This window comes from Polypterus senegalus, chromosome 10 (assembly GCF_016835505.1).
Source record: "Polypterus senegalus isolate Bchr_013 chromosome 10, ASM1683550v1, whole genome shotgun sequence".
Lineage (NCBI taxonomy): Eukaryota > Metazoa > Chordata > Cladistia > Polypteriformes > Polypteridae > Polypterus > Polypterus senegalus.
This window is the reverse complement of record NC_053163.1, coordinates 72,548,096-72,560,855: the sequence shown is the minus strand read 5'-3', so window position 1 is coordinate 72,560,855 and position 12,760 is coordinate 72,548,096.

Sequence of the window (12,760 nt, the reverse complement as noted above, 5' to 3'; positions counted from 1 at the left end):
AAACATTCTGTTTTGTGGTATGTGAACTTGTCTTTATTCTGGGAGCTTCAAGCCTGTTACTGGCTGAAGAGGCTACCTCTCCTGGTAATGCCGCCTTCTTGGTTTACCCATGTCTGTGTGTGCTCATGTGCAGCATGAACTATCCATTTTAGTGATGGGGTTGAAGACTACAGCCTCATATTTTCAGAAGGAAAATGAGAATCTTTACATTTGAACTTTTTGTATTCATGCCAATGAAACAAAATCCTGGGAAGACGTATGAAAAAGTAGTTTCTATATAGATGTCTTAGCCTTGTGCGAGACAGCCATTCCAGCACTCTAAGTAAGTTAGTTTATTTCAGCAATCCTTTGATTTTTGTGGACAGGCATTTCATTTCCCAAATTGCAGAATTATCTGTCTGAATTACCTTTTCCTTTTGTTTTCTGTTGTTGATCTTAAGTGGTGCACTTCTATTGCATATTGCATCTTCTGTCAGTGCTTTCTATATTTGAAGGATATGGATTTTTATGTTTTGTTTTGGAACATCTTCTGCTTGCTTTGAATGACATCTTGCCTCACTGGGGTTTGTGTAGGAGTTCCCTGCAACTACAGTTGTGCTTGAAAGTTTATGAACCCTTTAGAATTGTTGATATTTCTGCATAAATATGACCTAAAACATCATCAGATTTTCACTCAAGTCCTAAAAGTAGATAAAGAGAAACCAGTTAAACAAATGAGACAAAAATATTATACTTGGTCATTTATTTATTGAGGAAAATGATTGAATTTTACATATTTGTGAGTGGCAAAAGTATGTGAACCTCTAGAATTAGCAGTTAGTTTGAAGGTGAAATCCAAGTCAGGTGTTTTCAATCAATGGGATAACAATCAGGTGTGAGTGGGCACCCTGTGTTATTTAAAGAACAGGGATCTATCAAAGTCTGCTTTTCACAACACGTTTGTGGAAGTGTATCATGGCACAAACAAAGGAGATTTCTGAGGACCACAGAAAAAGAGTTGTTGATGCTCATCAGGCTGGAAAAGGTTACAAAACCATCTCTAAAGAGTTTGGACTCCACTAATCCACAGTCAGACAGATTGTGCACAAATGGAGGAAATTCAAGACCATTGTTACCCTCCCCAAGAGTGGTCATCCAACAAAGATCACTCCAAGTGCAAGGCGTGTAATAGTCGGCGTGGTCACAAAGGACCCCAGGGTAACTTCTAAGCAACTGAAGGCCTCTCTCACCTTGGCTAATGTTCATGTTCATGAGTCCACCATCAGGATAACACTGAACAACTATGGTGTGCATGGCAGGGTTGCAAGGAGAAAGCCACTGCTCTCCAAAAAAAACATTGCTGCTCGTCTGCAGTTTGCTAAAGATCACGTGGACAAACCAGAAGGCTATTGGAAGAATGTTTTGTAGACGGATGAGACCAAAATAGAACTTTTTGGTTTAAATGAAAAACGTTATGTTTGGAGAAAGGAAAACACTGCACTCCAGCATTAGAACCTTATCCCATCTGTGAAACATGGTGGTGGTAGTATCATGGTTTGGGCCTGTTTTGCTGCATCTGGGCCAGGACGGCTTGCCTTCATTGATGGAACAATGAATTCTGAATTATATCAGAGAAGTCTAAAGGAAAATGTCAGGACATCTGTCTATGAACTGAATCTCAAGAGAAGGTGGGACATGCAGCAAGACAACAACCCTAAGCAAACAAGTCATTCTACCAAATAATGGCTAAAGAAGAATAAAGTATTTTTTTTGGAATGGCCAAGTCAAAGTCCTAACCTTAATCCAATCGAAATGTTGTTGGAGGACCTGAAGAGAGCAGTTAATGTGAGGAAACCCACCAAACATCCCAGAGTTGAAGCTGTTCTGTATGCAGGAATGGGCTAAAATTCCTCCAAGCCGGTGTGCAGGAATGATCAAAAGTTACTGGAAACGTTTAGTTGCAGTTATTGCTGCAAAGGGGGGTCACACCAGATACTGAAAGCAAAGGTTCACATACTTTTGCCACTCACAAATATGTAATATTTGATAATTTTCCTAAATAAATAAATGACCAAGTATAATATTTTTGTCTCGATTTGTTTAAATGGTTTCTCTTTATCTACCTTTAGGACTTGAGTGAAAATCTGATGATGTTTTAGGTCATATTTATGCAGAAATATAGAAAATTGTAAAAGGTTCACAAACTTTCAATCACAACTGTAGTTGTTGATCTTCTGTTGTAGGACTTGTTGTTACTGAGTCTTTAACTGTACATCTTATTATTTCTGAGACTTCTGCTACATGACTTGTTAAATGATTATTGACTCTGTAGAAATCCTCAACGACGATTTTCAGTTCTTTTAATCCTTCATTATCATTTTTACTATGGCTGACCTTGGCCAGGGAGCCTTGTGTAGTAAGAAGATTATTTGTGCCAATATAATTTGTGAAATTTATTTCACAAATCTATGCAATTCAGCTGAGAGAAAGAAAGACAGCCAAGAAGTTTGACAAATGACTGCTGAAAGTGAGGTTTGGGACAGAGGCAGAAAATATGTGAAGGACAAAAGCAGGTTGTTTTGGGTAGTGCTGATGTTTGCTTATCCCATATGGTTACAGAACCCAGTGTTTATGAAGGTATTAATAACCAGCCAGTTCTGTATGTAATTATGCAACTGTTTGTAATGACAAGGACCCAGCATGACATCAGAGGTGTCACTATACCACTGACATTCCTAGCTGCTGGATGGGATTTTGTCAGCATTCCCCCACTTGGCTGAGATGTCTCAATGCTTCTCTCTGGTCTAAATGTGTTTGTATATAGAGTTATGCATTATACTAACAAGCAACATAGCAAGTTTAATACATATATCTCTTTTTGTACCATATTTCTCTCTCTTGTAAATATTTTCCTCCTGGGTACAAAAAGTCCATTCTGCATCAAGAAAACACATTCCAGGGAGAAAGAGCGCTCTCTGCTGGATACACCTTGGTGAGAATAAATGTCATTACAGAGGTCACCCAGCCATTTATGAAAGAAGTATTTTTTGGTTGCATATTTCTCCACCAGGGCGGCACGGTGGCGCACTGGTAGCGCTGCTGCCTCGCAGTTAGGAGACCTGGGTTCGCTTCCCGGTTCCTCCCTGTGTGGAGTTTGCATGTTCTCCCCGTGTCTGCGTGGGTTTCCTCCCACAATCCAAAGACATGAAGGTTAGGTGGATTGGCGATTCTAAATTGGCCCTAGTGTGTGCTTGGTGTGTGGGTGTGTTTGTGTGTCCTGCTGTGGGTTGGCACCCTGCTCAGGATTGGCTCCAGCAGACCCCTGTGACCCTGTATTCGGATTCAGTGGGTTAGAAAATGGATGGATGGATGGATATTTCTCCACCATGATGTCTGCTGCTAGCTTTGAGAATTTAGCTCAACTCTTCCTTAACCTTGCTTACAAATTTGTATAACGGTATGGAAGTAAAATGTGATTCTGGTTAGACAGTTGCCAAAAAGAAAATACTAAGAAAGTCAAGAGCTATATTTAATTTTACTACAAAACATAATATGAAGTCTACTGCACATGTAGAAGTTATCTTTCTAGAATCATTAAGGAGATTCTGCTACTGATCAACAAAATTGTCTAATTGTCATTTACCCCAACATTCGTTTAAGGAGAGCTTTTTAATTACGCATTAATGTGTCACTCTGTGTAAATGATCATTTAATTTTGTGGCCAAGTCTTACCAGAATACTCTTCCTTTGTTAGCGAGGCTCTATTAAGCTCCATATTCACTTAGAGAATGAAAATGCAGCTCCTGTCTATTGCATTAATAAGACATTTTAATTCATCTATTATCATTCTTGGTCTTTGACAATTAATTTCTTAGGTCTACTTTATCCTCATCTACTTTGTGTAAGTCTTTGAGATACAGGTAATGATCTAAACCTGGAAATTTATAATGTGATAGTTTAAGTTAATTATATCACGTTGCTATCACAGCCAATATATTAATGTCATAATCTGAATGGGAGTAATATTAAGATTGAAAAAAGGTTGTAGAGCTGACTAAAATCTGATTTTAATCTTTTTCTAATTAGCTATAAACCATAATGTTGACTAGTAGGCCATTACCTACCCAACACACAAACACACAACAGAATCTAGAAAATCTGACATTTCAGGGTGATTCAAAATTATTACATATATATCCTTTTCAGAAATACAATTAAACTTCAGCTGTACCTTATTCTACATTTTAGTGAATGTACTATTAACTTTAAAGGTGCCCACAACATTTGAAAGATTACTTTTTACTTTTATAAGTTTCTACCTAAAACAGCAAGGGATGATCTAAGAAGATGTTGAACATCTCTACATATTAAACTAATTAAACAATCAAAGCTTGAAATATGTACATTATGCTAACAGCGGCATTCAAACAGCATCATCTAATGCTTACAAAATGTAACACACTTTTTGAGGCTACTAAAGCAGAAATCAACACAAAAATGTGTAATTATTATGGATTTTAGATTAAATTAGATTAGATAAACTTTATTAATCCCACAGGGAAATTCACATGCATACAGCAGCAGAAATATAAAAAAAAGGATATACACTCATAGGACAAATAATACAGTCAATCAATCAATCAATTAATTGATAAATAAATCTCTCTATTATAATAAAAAAATCCTGGGACAAGATGAGTCTTTTTAGCCTGAGAGTGAAACGTGACTTTTTCAGAGACATACTTTCACGTCCTGCGAGATGAGACTTTGTGCCAAGAGGTTTAACCAAGCCCGGGGCGGGAAATAAAAGAGAAAGAGTAGATGACAAAGTAGAACATCGTAAAGAGGTTCAAAATCGTTGGCGCAACAAACATGTAAAGCAGGTTAGAGATAATGAAAGTCTCAAAAAAATGATATAAAGATCGCATTAGCACAAACAAATGGAAATTATTACTCGGTGAAATAACGAAACAGTGAAAAGAGATTGAATATATTGTTTGGATTTAAACAAGTCAGAGACTTGTAGATCGTCTAATTCGGGTTGCCATCAGGGAAAAGTAGTATTTCTTCCCAATGAAGATTCATATCCGTGAGAATTAAAAGATCTGTTGTTTGGTGAAATTGAAATCCACATACGCGAGCAGCAGAGATGTGGATGGAGTGTAGCGCAGGCCAGGGGAAGTTGGGGTGGAGAGCAAAGCCCCCTAGTAGGATATACAAAAAAAATAATGTGAAAAGTTATTTACTCCTGACAAAGTTACAACTCTTGAATGGTTACCTTTCTTTAATTTTAATTTTCAACATGGTATGCTGAGCTCATCATTCATTATTACATTCATAAAATGGAAGTTAGGGAATTTAAACTAAGTAATAGTGCTTTTGTGGTAAACTGATGTACCTTTTATTCTCAAAAAACGTATCATTCCGCTGTATATTTTGCTATTTTTAATTTCTCAGGTTTCCAGTGTGACAATGACACTAAAACAGTTTGAGTGAGTTACCTATGGTCAAGAAAGCTTAAAGTTTGACCCTCTTCTGTTCAGTGTAACAGCAAAAGAAATCTCTGTCCTGTACATTAGGCACATCTCTGAGTTTCATTGCTAATGTGAGTGCCATAAAGGTTGGACTGGCATCCCCATTGTGTAATGAAAGGGCAACATGGATGATAGCACAACCTGGTTGGGATGGTTTTCAATTGTTTCAGTCAGAGTGAAAGAATGATGGATAAACTGCAGGGTCACTGCATAAAGAACAGTTCAGCCCCCAGAACAAGATGTGGCAACATTCCTTGGACTTGACTCCATCCACTTGAACATCCACAGGATTTCCTGGGATTTGTGGTTCAAAAGAGCAACCCTGTCATGCTCCTTGTGTGCCACCAGAAGGTACTGCTGGGAGTAAACCTACCTGTTGCACACAGCTTCTGTATGACTGAGAAGTACAATTCTATGGCACCGCAAGTACTCCAGCATAGAAGGAGGTGTCTCACCTTACTCTGCAAATCAGAGTCAGGAGGAAGAAGACAATGCTTGTTATGGAGTTATGTATAAGTTAATATATTGCACTGTACTGGACTGATTTTAGAGCCCGTTAAGGTATTGTTGTGTAATAAAATAGCTTTATTTTAACCTGGACCTACAGTACCAGGGTAAAATAAAATTATTTTATTATATAATGAAACCTTAACGGGCTCTAAAATCAGTAACTCAAATCAATAACACCCTCTACCTCATTTATTGGTCAGAAGTCTAGTTGAGTAATAGCTTATTAATAGGCTAAAATTGCACTTTGCAAAATATCAACAAAATGCATGCATTGAGACAGTGGAGTCTGCATTGCTATGAGTTTGGTGAAATCACGGAACTGTTCAGGAACTTCGCTCAGCTCTATGAAATGCATTGAAGTCAATGCGAAAGAAGGAACTGAGCTAATCTTGAGTGGCTTGTAATGGTGCAGTAGTGTTTTAATTGTCCCAGAGTGCTAGGGAGGGAGGAATGTGTTTATATTCAACAAACAAAAAAGGCAGGAGCAACCACCCCTCCTGCACCCGTGCTGTATACGCCAGCTTCTCCAGATGCCCGGAGTCAGCAACTGTGCAAAGGTGCCTTTGTATAGACCATCACAGCAACGTGAATGAAATATGATTTTTTCATGGACTTTTTTTGTCTAGTATTGGCTACCTTAGACCCCTATCAGTAACAGAATGTTTGCAATGAAACATGATATTAAATTTTTTTCTTGGCCATCACTCCAAACTGCATGAGGTTTTTGGTACACTGTACTAATCCCCAAGGGGGAAATGTCTTTTCACATGGTCTTTGGGGCTCAGAGCGCAGGATCAGCCATTGTTAAGCACCCCTGGAGCAATTTTCAGGAAAGGGCTTTGCTCAAGGGCCAAACAGAGTAAGATCCCTTCTGGCAGTAATGGGATTTGAACCAGCAACCCTCTACATACCAGCACAGATTCTTAGCAACAGAGCCACCACATAACACAGGGACCTCAAACTCCGGTCCTGGAGGGCTGCAGTGGCTGCAGGTTTTCATTCTAATGCTTTTCTTAATTAGTGACCTGTTTTTGCTGCTAATTAACTTCTTTTGATATCATTTTAATTGACTTGCGCTTGAAGACTCCTTAATTAGCAGCCAAACAATAATGAGATATAAAATGAACCTAATCATGACCAGCAAACTGTGACCATCATACAACATCTGAAAATAAAAAGGGTGGATTTCTCAGGAAAGGTCTCTCAAACATTTTAACAGTGCTATTAGAAAGGAGAAAATCAACAAATACTAAAATGTCTGCTATTGCACAATGACGACAGCAACAAGCCATTGAATTAAAGAATGGGTTTAATTAACAACAAGACTCAGTGACTAATTAAGCAACAGGTTGGAGTGAAATTGATTGAAGTTTGAGGACCTGACTTAGTTGGTCTTCTGTTGGCTCACTCACTTCACAGTTCAGAGAAAAGATGAAGAAATTCTGGGGAACAAATCTTCAAAGAAACAAGTCAACTAAAATAAATTCAAAAGAAATTAATTAGCAGCAAAAACAGGTCACTAATTAAGAAAAGGGTTAGAATGAAAACCTGCAGCCACTGCGGCCCTCCAGGACTGGAGTTTGAGATCCCTAATACTGTATAACATATAAAAAAATTAATTGTAAGAATGTTATGAATTTTCATTGAATTTTGGCTGTTTTGCCGAAATTAATTTATCTTAAAACAGTATAGGAGACACTCAATTCTGTTGTAAACTATAATTTCTTTCTTTCTTTTTTTCTTTCTTTCTTTCTTTCTTTCTTTCTTGTCCGTACACAAAATAAATAAATAAACAGAAGAAATACTATATACAATGTGAAAGATTTATCTTGCATACCTCGAGCTTTAAAGCATAGGTTTTACACCTACTAATTTCTGTTATTTTGCACATTTATAATAGAAACATCCTATTGACTAGCACAGAAGATGATAGGCACTTAAATTTGCCATCTTTTATTGAAATGGACGGGAAGCATTTGCAGGAGTTTGATTTGTGATACATGCTCAATGACTTCTCATGATGTTATAGTCCACTCTGTCTTGTGCAGAGTTTAAAACCCAATTAATTTGGCCGGCAAAGCTCTTCAAAACATCTGCTCAAAAGCCTAATGATTCTCTAGAAATAACTAAAAAAAAAGAAATGTAATTACAGTTTCAAGCAAAACACTTTTTGCCTCAGTGAATAATCCTGTCTATATTTAAGCAATTAATCATCACTTTCTATTAAACGTATCAGAAGAAATTGGAAGCTTAAGGAGTCTTTGGATTTTCATCAATAAATGTTGCCAAATGATCCTACAGTTGCAAAGCATGCCACAGCGACAATGAAAGCAAAATGCAAGTTATTTTAATAACTGCGAACCATAGTAGACATTCATCAAAACAGCAAATCATTTGTCTTTCCTTTATATGTCACTGCTCTGACGGAAAGTAGTGGCTGTCCAATTTCATTTTTTTCTGATACATTCATTCCCCACAGCTACAGTTTGTTTAAGCTTTATATTCATAATCCACAAATAAAGTGACAGTCAAAAAAATAAGACCAATAATGCAGAACAAAATGTATTTTTAATAACACTTGCCCCAAAAGAAATGTTGTAGTCAACTATAAAGCTTTTGAATTGTAAAGGAATAGCCTTGAGTCTTTAATAAGTGTTCCCCTTTCTTTCCCACTTCAGAAATCAGCGTACCATTTCAGCTGCCTAGTTGTTTATCATTAGATTTTCTAAATCACACATTGAGTTTTAAATCTAAAGTTTTATTTTCAGTAGGCAGTGTAGTAGGCAGAATTTAATGTGCCATGAAGGAAAAAAAATACCTGAATGAATAAACCGTTGAGGTGTAGCTCTCCATTCTAAAAATAGGAAAGAACGCCTTAAATAGAAAGAGTAATAGGCATGTTTGGAAGAAAGTATAAGGTAATCGGGACTCATTAAGGTGTTATTAGAGAAATGGGGTGGACATTCTGCCTTGAAACCAATTGCTGGGAATAGACATAGAGGTTAACAAAAAAAAAAAGAAAAACAGATTGGCAGACAAGAGCCCATCGTTTAGGTCCAATAAGTGGAATCTTAATTCCTGGTACTAAGAGATTATTGATGTTTCAATCCATAAACCTCATTAAATAAGTGAGGTATCTAGATGTCCTACCATAACACATAACTTCTCAAGTCCACAAAATTCCATTCAGGGGATTGGGGGCAGCTCATTATGGAAACAATCCCAGATAGGTAGCCAGTCTATCATAGAGCCAACTCATGCACACATCCACACAGAATTGCAAACTAAAACAACCTACACATCTGCAGGGCTGTGGGAGAAAAATCAGAGTTGGGGAGGATGTGCAAACTTCAAACAGGCAATGACTACTCATGGGATTTGATTTATTTATAATGTTGGTTCTGGAATTTTTTGCTTTAAAGAAAAAATCAATTTACTAGAAATCGACAGTACATTAAAGCTATACCACAGACTGCTGTGACTGAAATGTTATGTTTGCCTAAATAAATCAGCACCAATATTTTGATCACAGTGATAAACAGGTATCCTATGTGGTGCACTAAGTGTGCAAAAATATGTGATGAAGAAGAATTACTCACTCCAGTGAACAAGGAAATATCTAGTATTGTAATTTTAGTACATTGTGTCGATGGACACAGCAGATGGCACACATCTGCTCAATGATCATCATAGTTTTACTGTTTGGTTTTGGCTCAGTGCATTTAGCTGTAAATAAATTAGGTTAGTCACATGATTTCAGCACAGGAATTTAGGGTAAGAACAAGGAAAATATGCCAGTATTTATGAATAGAATGAAACAGCTATGATTTTTTTTCCATAAGTATAAGCAAGCAAAAACAAAGTTGTATAATAAAAGACCCTCATCAACTGCATCATTGCTCAATCCTATGTTAATTTGGGGTTTGTTTCTGTTTATCCCTTTTGAATCTTTACACCTTAGCATTTAACACAGAACGCCAATGTGAAATCTGTTCAGTTTCTTCATAGTTGGTTCTGTGTTTTTATGTTTAGTAATTCATTTCAACAAATTATATGGGTGCACTCTTAATGGTCTGAGTTGCCTTATTTATTTATCAGCAGTGATCTTGAGCTAAAGTTAGACAAAGAGATGCAAGATTATTTGTTCTATTTCACCTGAAAATATACTTTACATGTTAAATGTCTGTTTAAATGAGATCCAGAAATAGTGTTCACATGTGTAAGCCCATACAAAAATTCAATTTTCATTCAAATACTGATGAGTGAAACAGGCAAGTTTTGATTCCCATATAGTTTTGCGAAATGGACATTAAAATGTGTTCTTCAGGTAACTTCAAAACTGCAAATTGTGAAAGTCATTAAGAGTTTTTATTTGAGGAGGAAAGCAAGGAATACTGCAACCCAAAACCTTGTTCACACTTTTGTTTTATTTCTGTTTCTTTTCTACAGTTGCATAAAGCATGGAATCCTTAACTAACAGATAAAATCACTTCTATTCGTGGAGGAGTGCTGTGCATTTTGTAAAATGTGATATGCTGCATATTTCTCACACACAATCCCTCTAAAATGCACCACTGTGCATATTACTATAATTTCTCCACCAAAAAACTCTATACATGGAAAGTTACTGCTGCCAAAGGTCATTCATTACCTAGCTGAGAATATGCACACTTCTGGTGATTTCTTTTTCTTTTTTCCACTACAGATTTTTTTAAATGCTAAATGACAGGCAAACACATGCTGAACGAATGCATTAAAGCACTTCCAGACAGGAACCAAATGCCATTCTTCTTGTGTGAATGGCACAGATTTCATTGAAAGAAAAACACAATTTATTCCATATTTTTTTTACATAATTAAACACTGTGCTGTGATGCAAATACAATTGTGTATAACCAGTTTCTCGCTCATCATCAAAACAATTCTTATATATTAACAATCAGTTCAACATAGCTGGAGAAACCTTATTAACTTAACTTAAGAGTTGAAAGTCTCCTTGTGTACAACATCCATTTTTATTTATTCCATTTATAGATGTTTGTGTGAAGACATATTTTCCATATTTGTGAAAACCACTGTTGTTACTTTTACCTTTAACCAGCTACCCTTTAGAATTCCAGGGTCCAAAACTGTACACAGTATTCCAGATGAATACTGGTATATTTGTATAACATGAAAAATAATATGTATTGGTTCCTAATGAACACTTCATGCTAAAAAAACAATATCCTATTAACATCGTAATTTTTTTCTCTATGCTGCCTAGAGGTTGAAAGTTTCAGGTTTGCTATGACTTTAAGGATCTTCTCATAAAGTGTAATCCAAATTGTCCTGAAACAGGCTAATGATTGACCTCTGTAATAATCAACACCAATAATCTAATAAAATATAATGTGCAAGCTACAAATATGGTACAAAACAAAAAAAAAACTCTTTATTATGCTCTCTCATGCAAAAGCCATTAGTCTTGTCAAAAAGCAAACAGAAGATTTTTCATAAGTATGGTGGACTAGCCTATTTGTCTGCCAGTAAACTTATGAAGATGTTAAGAAACAAATGTTCCACAATAATTATCAGGACCATTATAAAACATAAGCAAATTACTATCTCAGACATACTACATTCAACACTTAGATGTTCCTATGAAAAATGGAAGTATGAACACTCAGTGAAGGGGTTGGTGCTGTTTTACAAGGAAAGTTGCAGGCAGAGGTCTGCTTCCACATTCAGTTTACTCCTCTATCTTCTCTTTAGTGTCACCAGTGCAGAAAATCCAATTTGCAAAGATATGTTGTCAGAAATTGCATACAAAATCAATTTTTTTTCAATAGATCAGGATATTCTAAAGAAACAAGGAGAAAAAAAATTTGGAAAGAATTCCCATGAAAAAAATATGTTTGAAAGCACTGTCAGAGGATATGTCCATAAGATTGTCTTGCTCCTTTGGGCTTCCTCTCAGAGATCAGGGGTTCTCAAACTCATCAGCCCTGGGGACCCTCTGTGGCTGATGGCTTTTATTCCAAAAAGATTAACAATCAATGATAATAATTGATCTAATTTAACTAGCTGGTCTTTTTTCTCTTCTCTTATTCTACATTCAGAAAAGCACAATAGTATGATTTTAATATTTATAAAATACAAGGGATGTTTAATTATAAACAGGAATTTTCATGCTCTATTCTTATAAAGAGTGAGAGGCAGAAATGACTTATTGGACAAACACATGTATGTTTGAACTTGTCATTAGTAGCGCTAGCTACTCTTTCCCCCCTTCCTGTCAGTGGTAATCAACATGTTGGAATAGGAGGTACACAGTAGTGTTCTGCAGCAAATTATTATTATTTTTGTCAGATGAAGGAGTCATTCCATCTCAGATTTATTCAAGACAGTTTGGGGATGAGTGTCTCTCTCTCTCTCTCAGTCTAGAGGGCAAGTCATTCAGAGATGGACAATCATCTTTTAGGACTACTTAAGAAATTTGAATGAGGAGGTTATTGACGCTGCGCAAGAACTGGTCAACATGCAGTCAAAAGACCTGCTCTTCTGGAATTACGGAGCTTCTTGAGTGTTCGAACGTACATTGCAGTGGCAGGAGACTACATAGAAAAACAGTGTGTAAGTTGTTTTATTGTATTCAATAAATAAAGTGTAGCTCAGAAATTCCTGTTTATATCTGAATGCCACTTGCGTTTAGACCTATTTCTGCTTTTTCAATATCTTCAACTGCTTAACTCATT